At 47.5% G+C, this 14,273-nt stretch overlaps 1 protein-coding gene across 3 annotated transcripts in view; it reads left to right on the top strand.

Annotated features, from left to right (window-relative positions):
- LOC121272645 (tyrosine-protein kinase receptor UFO) overlaps positions 1-14,273 on the top strand; it is a 254,311-nt gene that overhangs the window by 119,671 nt on the left and 120,367 nt on the right. The gene's annotated exons all lie outside the window — the stretch shown is intronic.

Here is a 14,273-nt window from a genome sequence, read left to right as displayed (position 1 = left end):
CACCCACCTCGGTGAAAAATTCCCCTGATTTTCCGTCTTGGGGGGATGCAGGGATGGGGTGTTGTGTGCAGATAGAATTGGGCCTGCCCTCCCTAGACACAGATTGGAGGCAACTGCAGGGGCTACTGAGTGCTGAGACGGGCTGGATAGAAGGCTCACCTCGGTTCTCTGGGATTTTGTCCCTGTTGTTTTGTTAAATATTAGGTCCTCTAGACCTCACCCCTTACACCCCGTGACCATCCCACCCACTCACCATGTCCCATCAATGCTAACTCATGTCCCCCCTCATTATGCATGCTTGACTGCAATAGCACCTTGTTCAAGCAGGTGCTCACAAGAGAAGACATTACTTGATTGATAGGTTTACAACCTTTTTTTCTGTGATCTATTTTGTCACTGGTTCAATGTTTATTTACACAAGATGAAGAGGTGATGAATGCTTATAGTTTCTGCTATTGATACATAAAAGGTCTGGCTGATTGATATTTTTATAGGTTTGTAGTAACAACAATTTTTTTGAAAAGGAGGTTATGAATGGCTATCTTTTAAGCATTTCCAGACATGCCATTGTTACTATAGAGTTCGTTGGTTCTGTACAGAGTGTATACTGGGTGAATTTGCATGGAAGTGCTATGAGTTGGCATTGGAGGAGCCATTGGGGGGTGGGTGGAGGGAAATGGGTTGGCATTGAGGGTATGAGGGGTCATTAGGGGTGGGTGAGGGGCATGAGTTGGCATGGAGGGCATAGATAAGGCCATTTGAAGTTATCTTTCAATAGGTTTCAGAATATGATTCACGACACTTCTAAAGGTAAATCAAGAGTCCTTGAAAAGCTGGCCTGACACCACAAGGAGATGTGATGCAATGGAACCAGCCAGGTCAGGAATCTCACACCAGTGAAAATTGGCGATGCCAGGAATGAGGGCAGGGATCCAGGAATTGGGTCCTGTCTGCCATTTTTGAAGGTCTGTGGCATCTCCCCAATTGGGTGAAAATCCCAGCCTCCTGTCTCTGACTTTCTCTTTCCCTCTCTCTGTCCCTCTCTGTCTCTTTCTCTACCTCTCTCTGTCTCTCTCTGTTTTGGCTCTCTCTCTCTCTGTCTCTCTCAATCTAGTATACGCATTCTCAAGCACTCTTGCTCATTTTCTGAAATCCATGTCCCAGACTTTAGGTGAGTGAAAAGTTAATGTCAGTGACTTCAAGCCCTCAAAGCTTGCCAAACATTAAGTAATGTTTAGAAACTTTTTCCACTGGCCGAATCATCGCCCCTGAGTGTATGGAAGGCTGTTGGGGATTTGCCTGTGGCTGTTTCAGTAAGACTGGAACAGTGGTGCAGGGCTCCAGGTCTCTCTGTACTCGTGTAGTTTAAATTTTAAAGATTAATGGTCAGCCTCCCGGCACCTTTGATCCAGGGTGAAGCCAAATTCCCCATCGGTGGACACTGTCCGAAAACTTGCACAGCTCTTGTTCACCATCCAATACTTACATCATAAATCTCTCCGCCTGTCTGCCTGTTTTTTAAGAGTTGTTTCTCTTCTGCTGCTTTCTCCATCTGCATCATCTGTCATCAGTTCACAGTGCTTACATGCCTCTGAGAACAAGTTCACAAGAAAAAGAGCATTGCAGCTGAGGGCCTTGGGCTGGAGGGTGGAGAGAAGTCAACATGGTGCTGATGATGAGTTGGAGAGCTTGAGCTGAGACCAGGGATAGATTTGAAAATGCTGGCGAGGTGATGTGAGCTGTGTTACCCAGTGAGGTGGAGGCAGTGAAGTTGGGTGTGGGGAGAACGGGAGCAGGTGCTTGCTTGGCTTTTCCTACTTGAGGCAGCTCAGCATTTGCTTTAGCTCAAGGAAGATGAAGAAAGGAGGCAGGGTCAGGAGGTTTTATTTATTCTTTCCTGGGACGAGTGTCACTGGCTAGGCCAGCATTTGTTGCCCTCCTTAATTGCCCTTGAGCTGCTGCCGTGAACCCCTGCAGTCCATGCGGTGTAGATACACCCACAGTGCTGTTAGGGAGGGAGTTCCAGGATTTTGACCCAGTGACAGTGAAGGAACGGCCGATATATTTCCAAGTCAGGATGGTGAGTGACTGGGAGGGGAACTTGCAGGTGGTGGCGTTCCCATGTGTCTGCTGCCCTTGTCCTTCTAGATGGTAGTGGTCGTGGGTTTGGAAGGTGCTGCAGTGTGTCTTGTAGATGGTATGCACTGCTGCCGGTGTGCACCAATAGTGCACCAATGGTGGAGGGAGCTAATGTGTCAGGTAGTGGATGGGGTGCTAATCAAGTGGGCTGCTTTGCCAAGCTTCTTAAGCGTTGTGGGAGCTGCACTCATCCAGGCAAGGGGAGAGTATTTCATCACACTCCTGACATGTGCCTTGGAGATGGTGGACAGGATTTGGGGAGTCAGGAGGTGAGTTACTGGCCGCAGGATTCCCAGCCTCCGACCTGCTCTTGTAGCCACAGTGTTTATATGGCTAGTCCAGTTCAGTTTCTGGTCCATGAAAACCCCCAGGATGTTGATAGTGGGGGATTCAGCTGTGGTAATGCCATTGAATGTTAAGGGGGGATGGTTAGATTCTCTCTTTTTGGAGATGGTCATTTGCTGGCACTTGTGAGGCACAAAGGTTACCTTTCACTTGTCAGCCCAAGCCTGGATATTGTCCAGGTCTTGTTGCACGTCGACACAGACTGCTTCAGCATCTGAGGAGTCGCAAATGGTGCTCAACATTGTGCAATCATCAGCGAACATCCCCACTTCTGACCTTATGAAGGGAGGGAGATCATTGATGAAGCAGCTGAAGATGGTTGGGCCTAGAACACTGCCCTGAGGAACTCCTGCAGCTTAAGTGATTGGCCTCCAAAAGCCTGAATCACCTTCCTTTGTGTTAGGTATGTCTCCCTGATTCCCATTGACTTCACCTTTGCCAGGGCTCCTTGATGCCACACTCAGTCTAATGCTGCCTTGATGTCAAGGGCAGTCACTCTCACCTGTGGTCGGGAGTGGGGCGCAGAAGGCGGGGTCAGGAGACAGGCACTGAGGGCAACTATCACCCGCTGTCATTTGGCTAAATACGGAAGTGGAATCCAGTGGCACTGATGCTGATGGTATGGGAAGTAATGAGAGACATGGCAAGAAACAATAAATGAATCCAGAAAGAAACATCTCTGAGTATAAGGAGAGTGCTGGAGTTTTGTGAAGAAAATGCCTTACTCACCATCAGGGTCTCCCAAAACATTTTACAGTCACTATCGTACTTCTGTGGGAATAAACGCCTGCCACCTTACACACAGCAAGATCCCACAAACAGCAATGACATAAACGTCTGGATAAACGGTTCCTTGGTGGCTGTTTGAGGTACAAATATCAGCCAGGACACTATGCTCTTCTTCAGAATAGTGCCATGGGAACTTTTGCATCTACCTGAGAAGGCAGGCAGGGGCTGGGTCTAACATACCATTCGCACCTCAGTGCTGCAGTGAGTGCCGGCTGGCATTATGTGCAAAACTGTCGTGAAGCCTGAATTCATGATCTTGGGTTGGAAAAAAATCCAAACTTTGGCCGAAAGTACTTTTTTAAACAGCTGTTGGGTAAAGATCACCCACGTGCAGTGTTATCAATAACTAAAGGGCAAATACAGTCAATGCCAATATTGAGTAGTGTTGGCCATTCATATCCTAAATGCAGTCTCCCTGAAAGACTGTAGAATGGAAATATTCAGTCAGTTATTCGAGGATCCTGGCCAAACCCAACTGGCATTCGCACTCCTATAAACAGTCCCAGTCAGTCTGACAGGAAACCTGTAATCTCACTGCGCACCAATGGTCAGAATAGATCTTTTGTCATAACAAAACCATAAGTCATTCATCTTTAGGCTGCATTATGATCCAAGTGCAGTGCTATTCATCCAATATGGGGTGGGTTTGTGGGGGTTGCTGAGCTGGGTTAGTGTTGGTCTTTCTTTGCCCACTGCTTCATGCTGTAAGCTCAGATTCCTTGCAGTTTTTTCTTTTGTTAGACTGCCGGGCTCCCATGTTTGGCATTGCAGTAGGTAAATCTCTGGCTGCTGCTCAGCCTCAATTGGCATTCAACTTTCACTGCCGTCATGTCAGCTGTGGCTCAGTGTTAACAGTCTCACCTTGCAGTTGGGAGATTGTGAATTCAAGTTCTTTTAGAGCCTTGAGCACAAAATCCAGACTGATTTCACACTGCAGTACAGTGGGAGTGATGAATTGTTGGCAATGCTGTCTTTTGGATGAGACATTAAACCAAGATCCCATGGTACTACTTTAAAGACAGACAGGGGAGTTCTCCTGGTCTCCTGGGCCAATATTTATTCGTAAAACAATATTCCAGAAGATTATCTGTTCATTATCACCTTGCAATTTCTGGGAGCTTGCTGCGCACAAATTGGCTGCTGTGTTTCAGACATCACTTCAAAAGTACTTCAGTGGTTGATTAATGCTCTGGGGCATCCTGGGGTTATAAAAAATTATCATAAGCCACATTTTGCTTTTAAGGTTCTCATCCTTACTTTCAAAGCTCTCCATGGTCTCACACCTCCCCCACCCTCCCCCCTGCCAACCTCTGTTACCTCCTCCATCCCCACAACCTTCCAAAATATCTGCAATCTTCCAACTCTGACCTCTTGTACATCTCCAATTTGATCACTCCACCATTGGTGGCCATACTTTCAGTTGTCTTGGCCCCAAGCTCAGGAACTCGCTCTCAGTCCATGCCCACTGGAGGGTTAAGAGAAACGGCAGCACACATCGCTGAGGCTGGCAGCCAATTAAGGTGATTTTTGTGGCTTTCCAAGTACTATGCCGCTGATGGAGTGCCCCCGTTACTGTGGGTGGAGACTGCCAGCTCAATGGAGACAGCCTCTCTGTGGCTGGCTAGAAGGCCATTGGAGTCAGAAACTCCATGTCCCATTGTTGCGTCCTTTAGTGTGAAAGGTGGCAATTGCAACTGAGCCCGATCCAGTGGAGGTTTTGCCTCCATCCTGAGCCCGATCCAGTGGTGGTTTCCTCTCCATCCTGAGCCCGATCCAGTGGAGGTTTCCCCTCCATCCTGAGCCCGATCCAGTGGAGGTTTCCCCTCCATCCTGAGCCCGATCCAGTGGGCGTTTCCTCTCCATCCTGAGCCCGATCCAGTGGGGGTTTCCCCTCCATCCTGAGCTCGATCCAGTGGGGGTTTCCCCTCCATCCTGAGCCCAATCCAGTGGGGGTTTCCCCTCCATCCTGAGCCTGATCCAGTGGGGATTTCCCCTCCACCTGGAGCCCATTCCAGTGGGGATTTTTCCTCCATCCGGAGCCCAATCCAGTGAGGATTTCCCCTCCATCTTGAGCCCGATCCAGTGGGCATTTTCCCTCCATCCCAAGCCCAATCCAGTGGGCATTTTCCCTCCATCCTGAGCCTGATCCAGTGGAGGTTTCCCCTCCATCCTAAGCCTGATCCAGTGGGCGTTTCCGCTCCATCCGGAGCTTGATCCAGTGGGCGTTTCCCCTCCACCCGGAGTCTGATCCAGTGGGGATTTCCCCTCCGCCCGGAGTCTGATCCAGTGGGGATTTCCCCTCCGCCCGGAGTCTGATCCAGTGGGGATTTCCCCTCCATCCTGAGCCCGATCCAGTGGAGGTTTCCCCTCCATCCTGAGCCTGATCCAGTGGCGTTTCCCCTCCACCCGGAGCCCAATCCAGTGGGCAATTTCCCTCCGCCCTGAGCCCGATCCAGTGGACGTTTCCCCCCCTTCCGGAGCCCAATCCAGTGGGGTTTCCCCTCCATCCTGAGCCCAATCCAGTGGAGGTTTCCCCTCCATCCTGAGCCTGTTCCGGTGGGGATTTCACCTCCATCCTGAGCTCAGTCCAGTGGTGATGGAACTGACCTGTCGACTTGAATCTTGTTAATTTCTGCACTGCTGTCCAGGCCAGTGAGGGTGCCTCCATGTTGATGTGCCCTCTCAGTTCCCAATCTTTCTCATCAGCTTGCACCTCTCCCATTGGCACTGCTGAGGTTCAAGAGTCTCCACCCCTCTGTCTGGGCCTGCAGCATTGAGAGCCCAGCATCCATCATTGAAAGGCAAGCTGGGAGATGGCCAGTGAGGAGGCTAAGCTGGTCTCGCTGCCAACTAGCCTGGACTCAGCAGGAAAATCCAATCCTGTCTTTCTCAATCTCGAAGGTTTGGGAGTATTGAAAGGTGAGGTGTGAAGACACAATTGGCATTGATATTTCAGGGGTAAGTAAGTGAGAAAAGCTCAGAGTCGGGAGCCTGAATAACATCTTTGAATTTGAATGTGTGATTATAAATGGGTGGCAAAAACCTTCAAAGGAGGTGAATAACTCCTGAGCCACTGGGAAATTGGAAAAGTCTAGATATTGTGCTCAAGTCTATGAAGTGAGTCTTGAAACCATGGCCTTCAATAGGTAACATAGGAGTGTTACCTATTGAGCGATAGCTAACTCCACCAACCAGACTTTTCCACTGGTTCCACCTGGGGAACGATTCAGAATAAAAAGGGAACATTTAAAAGCATCTGCTGGGGCAAACTAAAATGTGAATAAACGTGGCCTTTCACAACCCCCGTGATCTGAGAACGAACTTCAAAAAAAAAGCTGAAAACTACTGTCGACCTTAAGAGCATTTAACACACTTGGAGAGAATCCCCCTCTGCAGTTTTGATAGGAGCAATGTTAATTGAGTGCTCATATATCACCCACAGCCATTCTTACCTGGTCACCTTCTGATATCAAAGACTTTGTGAGCAAACTGCAAGAGTTCTTAGTAAAATATTGCTGCTGGCACGCAATATTCTCTGATTCATGGAATATTCATGTAAAAGGGATCAGTGATGTGAGTTGTTTATTTTTAATGCTTGTTTAATAAGTCAGATTCCAGTTAGTAAGTCTTAAGCCATTTTTAAAATTTATTTTATGGGATGTGGGTGTCGCTGGCTGGGCCAGCATCTATTTCCCATCTCTAATTGCCCTTGAGAAGATTACGGTGAGCTGCCTTCTTGAACTGCTGCAGTCCATGTGGTGTAGGTACACCCACATTGCTGCTAGGGAGGGAGTTCCAGGATTTTGACCCAGCGACTGTGAAAAAACGTTGATATATTTCAAAGTCAGGATGGTGAGCGGCTTGGAGGGGAACTTCCGGGTGTTGGTGTTCCATGTATCTGCTGCCCTTGTCCTTCTAGGTGGTAGTGGTTGTGGGTTCGGAAGGGGCTACCTAAGGAGTGTTGGTGAGTTCCTGCAGTGCAACTTGTTGCTGGTACACACTGCTGCTACTGTGGTGGAGGGAATGAATGTTTGTGGATGGGGTGCCAATCAAATGGGCAGCTTTGACCTGGATTGTGTCGAGCTCCTTGAGTGTTTGTGAAGTTGCACTCATCCAGGCCAGTGGAGAATATTCCGTCACTCCTGACTTGTGCCTTGTAGATGGTGGACAGGCTTTGGGGAGTCAGGAGGTGAGTTACTTGCTGCGGATTCCTAGCCACTGACCTGCTGTTGTAGCCACAGTTTTTATATGGCTAGTCCACTTCGGTTTCTAGTCAATGCAAATCTCCAAGATGTTTACAGTGGGAAAATTCAGTGATGATAATGCTATTGAATGTCAAGGGGTGATGGTTAGACTCTCTCTTGTGGAGATGGTCAGTGGCAGCTTACTTGTCCATGTGGCAGCCCGAGCCTCGATATTGTCCAGGCCTTGCTGTATTTGGACATGGACTGCTTCAGTATCTGAGGAGTCACGAATGGTGCTGAACATTGTGCAATCATCAGCAAACATCCCCACTTCTGACTTTACGATGGAAGGAAGGTCATTGATGAAGCAGCTGAAGATGGGCCTAGGAACTACCCTGAGGAACTCCTGCAGTGATGTCCTGGAGCTGAGATGAATGACCTGCAACAATCACAACCATCTTCCTTTGTGCTAGGTATGACTCCAACCAGTGGAGAGTATTCCCTCTGATTCCCATTGACTCCATTTTTGAGGGCCCCTTGATGCCACACTCAGTCAAATGCTGCCTTGGTGTCAAGGGCAGTCACTCTCACCTCACCTCAGGAGTTTAGGTCTTTTGTCCATGTTTGAACCAAGGCTGTAATGAGATCAGAAACTGACTGACCCTGATGGAACACAAACTGAGCTTCAGTGAGCAGGTTATTGCTAAGTAAGTGTGCCGCTTGATAGCACTGTTGGTGACCCCTTCCATCACTTTACTGATGATGGAAAGTAGACTGATGGGGTGGTAATTGGCCGGGTTGGATTTGTCCTGCTTTTGTGTGCAGGACATAACCTGGGCAATTTTCCACATGGCTGCATAGATGCCAGTGTTGTAGCTGTACTGGAATAGCTTGGCTTGGGATACAACACGTTCTGGAGCACAAGTCTTCAGTACCACTGCTGGAATGGTTGTCAGGGCCCATAGCCTTTGCAGTATCCAGTGCCCTCAGTCGTTTCTTTAAATCACACGGAGTGAATCAAATTGGCTGAAGATTGGCATCTGTGATGCTAGGGACCTCTGGAGGAGGCTGAGATGGATAATCCACTTGGCACTTCTGGCTGAAGATTGTTCTGAATGCTTCAGCCTGATCTTTTGCACTGATGTGCTGGGCACCCCCTTCATTGAGGATGGGAATATTTGTAGAGACTCCTCCTCAAGTGAGTTGTTTAGTTGTCCACCACTATTCACGACTGGATGTGGTAGGACTGCAGAGCTTAGATATAATCCGTTGATTGTGGAATCGCTTAGCTCTGTCTATCACTTGCTGCTTATGCTGTTTGGCTGTTGTGGTTGAGTGCAATTGTGCTGCTGCTGCTGGCCCACTTTGCCTTGTGGTTGCCCGGTCTTCAGTTGCTAGATCTATTCAAAATCTATCCCATTTAGCATAGTGATCAAGCCACACAACACAATGGAGGGTATCCTCAATGTGCCATTGGGACTTTGTCGCCACATGTACTATGCGGTGGTCACTCTTACCGATACTGTCCTGGACAGGTGCCTCTGCAGCAGGCAGGTTGGTGAGGATGAGGTCAGGCATGTTTTTCCCTCTTGTTGGTTCCCTCAAAACTTGCTGCAGACCCAGTCTACCAGCAATGTCCTTTAGGACTCGGACAGCTCGGTCTGTGATGGTGCTACCGAGCCACTCTTGGTGAAGGGCATTGAAGTCCCCCAGCCAGAGTACATTCTGCACCATTGCCACCCTCAGTGCTTCCTCCAAGTGATGGTCAACATGGAGGAGCACTGATTCATCTGCTGAGGGAGGGCGGTACGTGGTAATCAGCAGGAGGTTTCTTTGCCCATATTTGACCCGATGCCCTGGGACCCAGAGTCGATGTTGAGGACTCCCAGGGCAACTCCATCCTAACTGTATACCAACTGTAAAGTGCATGCATTTGTAGGCATGGAAAGATAGTGGGATCTAGCTTGGGTGTGGGGGGCCTACAGTCGAACACTCTGTTCAACTGCCTCTCCAGACCTATGCATCCACTCGAGTCTTGCTTCACAAATTGAAAGGGTGAAAGGAGGAGCTGTCTTCTGGGGCCACATGTAACATCACAACTATTGTTATAGGAATAAATTAATTTATAGTCTTGATTGTGAGTTTCACATTGACACAAGGGTGTTAAAGTCAATTCCTATGAGTGTTTTGAAATGCAGTGTTACATACTCTCACCAAGTGCCCAAGGGGTTTACTGTAGGCCTCCCAATTGCGGGCAGGAGGTTGGGGAACAGTTATGTAGGCAGATTTTGGAAAGTGTAAAAGCAATAGGGTTGTTGTGGTGGGTGATTTTAACTTTCCCTATATTGACTGGGAATCACTTAGTGCTAGGGGTTTGGATGGTGCAGAATTTGTAAGGTGCATCCAGGAGGGCTTCCTGAGACAATATGTAGATAGTCCAACTAAGGAAGGGGCAATACTAGACCTGGTATTAGGGAATGAACCCGGCCAGGTGGTCGAAATTTCAGTAGGGGAGCATTTCGGGAAAAGTAACCATAATTCAGTAAGTTTCAAGGTACTGGTGGATAAGGATAACAGGAGTCCTCGGGTTAAGGTGCTTAATTGGGGGAAGACTAATTATAACAATATTAGGCAGGAACTGAGGTATCTAGACTGGAGGCGGATGTTTGAGGGCAAATCAACAACTGACATGTGGGGGGCTTTCAAACGTCAGTTGATAAGAATTCAGGACCGGCATCTTCCTGCTAGGATGAAGGATAAGTATGGCAAGTTTCAGGAACTTTGGATAATGAAGGATATTGTGAGATTAGTCAAAAAGAAAAGAGAAGCATTTGTAAGGGCTAGAAGGCTGGGAACAGATGAAGCCCATGGAGAATATAAAGAAAGTAGGAAGAAACTTAAGCAAGGAGTCAGGAGGGCTAAAAGGGGTCATGAAAAGTCATTGGCCACGAGGATTAAGGAAAATCCCAAGGCCTTTTATACATATGTAAAAAGCAAGAGAGTAGACAGGGAAAGGGTAGGCCCACTCAGGGACAGAGGTGGGAATCTGTGTGTCGAGCCAGAAGAAATGGGAGAGATACTAAATGAGTGCTTCTCATCAGTATTCACCAAAGAGAAGGACTTAGTGGTCGACTTGTCTAGGGAAGAGTGTGTAGATAGCCTGGATCATGTTGAGATCAAAAAAGAGGAGGTGTTAGGCATCTTGAAGAATATTAAGGTGTATAAGTCCCCAGGGCCAGATGGGATCTACTCCAGAGTACTGAGGGAGGCAAGGGAGGAGATTGCTGGGGCCTTAACAGAAATCTTTGTATCCTCACTGGCTATGGGTGAGGTCCCAGAGGACTGGAGAATGGCCAATGTTGTTCCATTGTTTAAGAAGGGTAACAGGGATAATCCAGGAAATTACAGGCCGGTGAGCCTTACGTCAGTGGTAGGGAAATTATTGGAGAAGATTCTTCATGACAGGATTTACTACCATTTGGATGCAAATGGGCGTATCAGTGAGAGGCAGCATGGTTTTGTGAAGGGGAGGTCGTGTCTCACTAACTTAATCAAGTTTTTTGAGGAAGTGACAAAGATGATCGACGATGGAAGGGCAGTGGATGTTATCTACATGGATTTCAGTAAGGCCTTTGACAAGGTCCCTCATGGCAGACTGGTACAGAAGGTAAAGTCGCATGGGATCAGAGGTGAGCTGGCAAGATGGATACAGAATTGGTTTGGTCATAGAAGACAGAGGGTAGCAGTGGAAGGGTGCTTTTCTGAATGGAGAGCTGTGACTAGTGGTGTTCCGCAGGGATCAGTACTTGGACCTTTGCTGTTTGTAGTATACGTAAATGATTTGGAGGAAAATGTAACTGGGCTAATCAGTAAGTATGCAGATGACACTAAGGTTGGAGGAGTTCCAGATAGTGAAGAGGATTGTCAAAGGATATGACGGAATATAGATCACTTGGAGACTTGGGCGGAGAAATGGCAGATGGAGTTTAATCCGGACAAATGCGAGGTAATGCATTTTGGAAGGTCTAATACAGGCAGGAATTATACAGTAAATGGCAGAACCCTTAAGTGCATCGATGGGCAGAGGGATCTGGGTGTACAGGTCCACAGATCACTGAAAGTGGCAACGCAGGTGGATAAGGTAGTCAGGAAGGCATGTGGCATGCTTGCCTTCATCGGCAGGGGTATTGAGTATAAAAACTGGGAAGTCATGCTGCAGCTGTATAGAACCTTGGTTAGGCCACACTTGGAGCATTGCGTGCAATTCTGGTTGTCACATTACCAGAAGGAGATGGAGGCATTGGAGAGGGTGCAGAGGAGGTTTACCAGGATGCTGCCTGGTCTGGAGGTTATTAGCTATGAGGAGAGGTTGGAGAAACTCGGATTGTTCTCACCAGAGTGACGGAGATTGAGAGGTGACTTGATAGAAGTTTACAAGATCATGAGTGGCATGGACAGAGTAGATAGTCAGAAGCTTTTTCCCAGGGTGGAAGTGTCAATTACTAGGGGACATAGATTTAAGGTGAGAGGAGAAAACTTCAGAGGAGATGTGCGGGGCAAGTTTTTTACACAGAGGATAGTGAGTGTCTGAAATTCAGTGCCAGAGGAGGTGGTGGAAGCAGGTACGATAGTGGTGTTTAAGAGGCAGCTTGACAAATATATGAATAGGATGGGAATAGAGGGATACGGACCCCGGAAGTGCAAAATGTTTTAGTTGATGGGCAATATGATTGGCGCAGGCTTGGAGGACTGAAGGTCCTGTTCCTGTGCTGTACTTTTCTTTGTTCTTTGTTCTTTGAGATTAACAATACACAGCATTTCACCAATGGGGTCACTGAGGTCAATGGATGGACTGAATTTGTGAACTCATCTCTTTCACTTCTCTATCCTATAGTTTCAGAATGAATCTCTCCTGTGTTCTTCCATTCATTGAATTGTAGCACATTACTCAATCATTGTTTCACAGGAATTGCCTGCTTTGTATTTATGAAGTGAACTGAAGCTGTAGACGCCTCAGAGACCAGAGTTAAGGGTGGTGATGGGAGGCAGGAGATGGGCACACTCCACTTCAGTTTGGCTCTCAGAGGTTTTTAATCAGGGTTAACTAAATGGTGGCTGCAGAGTGATGGTTTGCAGCAAAACGCATGGAAATGGGATATAATTGAGATCCAGCGCAGGTGTGAAGTCACACACTTTGAAATAATCTAATGGTGTACATCCACTTGAGTGAGGTGCCAGCAGGAGACAAGTGCCTGTATTGTATAACTGTCCTTGAAAAAGAGTCAGTGCCTGTGTAACTGTGCCCCAAACAGAGTAAGTATCTGTATAACTGTACCCAACAAGACCCAGTGCCTGCCTATTTTTTAAATTCATTTATGGAATATGGGCATCGCTGGCAAGGCTAGCATTTGTTGTCCATTTCTAATTGCCCTTGTTTTGAGTGGCTTGCCACACCATTTCAGAGGGCAGTTAAGAATCAACAACATTGCTGTGAATCTGGAGCCACACGTAGGCCAGACCTGTAAGCATGACAGATTTCCTTCCTTAAAGAACATTAGTGAACTGGATGAGTTTTTACAACAATCAACAATGGTTTCATGGTCACCATTACTAAGACTAGCTTTCAATTCTAGATTGTTAATTGAATTCAAATTCCACCAGTTGCCACTGTGGGATTTGAACCCTTGTCCCGAGAACATGGTCCTGGGCCTCTGGATCCCTACTCCAGTGACATTACCACTACACCACCGTCTCCCCAAAAAGAGTCTAAGAAGGGTCAGTGCCTGTATAACTGTACCCCAGCAAGAGTCAATAGCCTGGATTTTCACGGATTGAAATAACTCCGGAGAAAGTTAAAAATTACAGTCAGGACCTGAGTCCAGGAATTCCACCCCTATTCCCAGTGTCCCAGTTTCCGCTGGTATGGTAGCGAGCCCGCACCCTGCACTCCCAGCCTAGCTGCTCTGTTGCTGGAGTAGGCATCACCCATCCTCCCGCCCACCATAATTTTTGTGGAATCGAGCCAGTTTCTCCATGACTTGTGGTTCACGGCCCCTGAGAGGAATCATGAACCATAGTCTGGATTCGGGAAGTTTTTAAAAGGTAAAGTCAAAGCAATCTTTCACATTCCCCCTGCCCTCCATTCTCCTCCCATGTCATTTCTTGGTTCCCACCCATATAGCCCCCCTGCTAACTCATGACTGTTCTTTGCCCATTCCAAGTATACACTATGTACAGAATCAATGAGCCATATAGTAATAATGGCATGTGTGGAACTGTTTAAAAAAAAACTATTCGCAAATCTTTATTTGAAAAAAAATTGCTTTTCCTACAAACCTACATAAGTGCCAATCAGACAGACCGTTAAAGTGTCAATAGCAGAGGCTTCAAACACTTCACACCTCTTAATATTGTGCAAAGAAACATTGAGGCATTGACAAAAGAGGTCACAGAAAGAACAACAAAGCTGTCAAAACAGAATCCTCTTCCGAGGTAATCCTTTTCTGAGTCTGGGCTCTCAGCCAAGCATGTGTAATGAGAACAGGTGTAAAACCTCTTTCAGTAGAGCTCAGTGGTCTTATTATGTATGCTTGACTGCTTCCAGGGTCGGCGGGTTCAGCTCCATCCCACACCCGCCACCCCGACCTTCCAGGGTGAAGATCATGACGTTCAGAGCCTTTCAATCCAGGTGGGTCCAGTGAGTCCTGATTTCCTGATTTGACCTACCTGCCTCAGTAGGGATCACCTGGGCCAGTGTCTCCAGGATATGGAGACCGACATACCCATCCATTGACTCCCTGCAGAATACAACTAAAT

The sequence above is a fragment of the Carcharodon carcharias genome, chromosome 34 (genome assembly GCF_017639515.1).
Source record: "Carcharodon carcharias isolate sCarCar2 chromosome 34, sCarCar2.pri, whole genome shotgun sequence".
Lineage (NCBI taxonomy): Eukaryota > Metazoa > Chordata > Chondrichthyes > Lamniformes > Lamnidae > Carcharodon > Carcharodon carcharias.
This window is presented reverse-complemented; position numbering and strand designations above follow the sequence as displayed.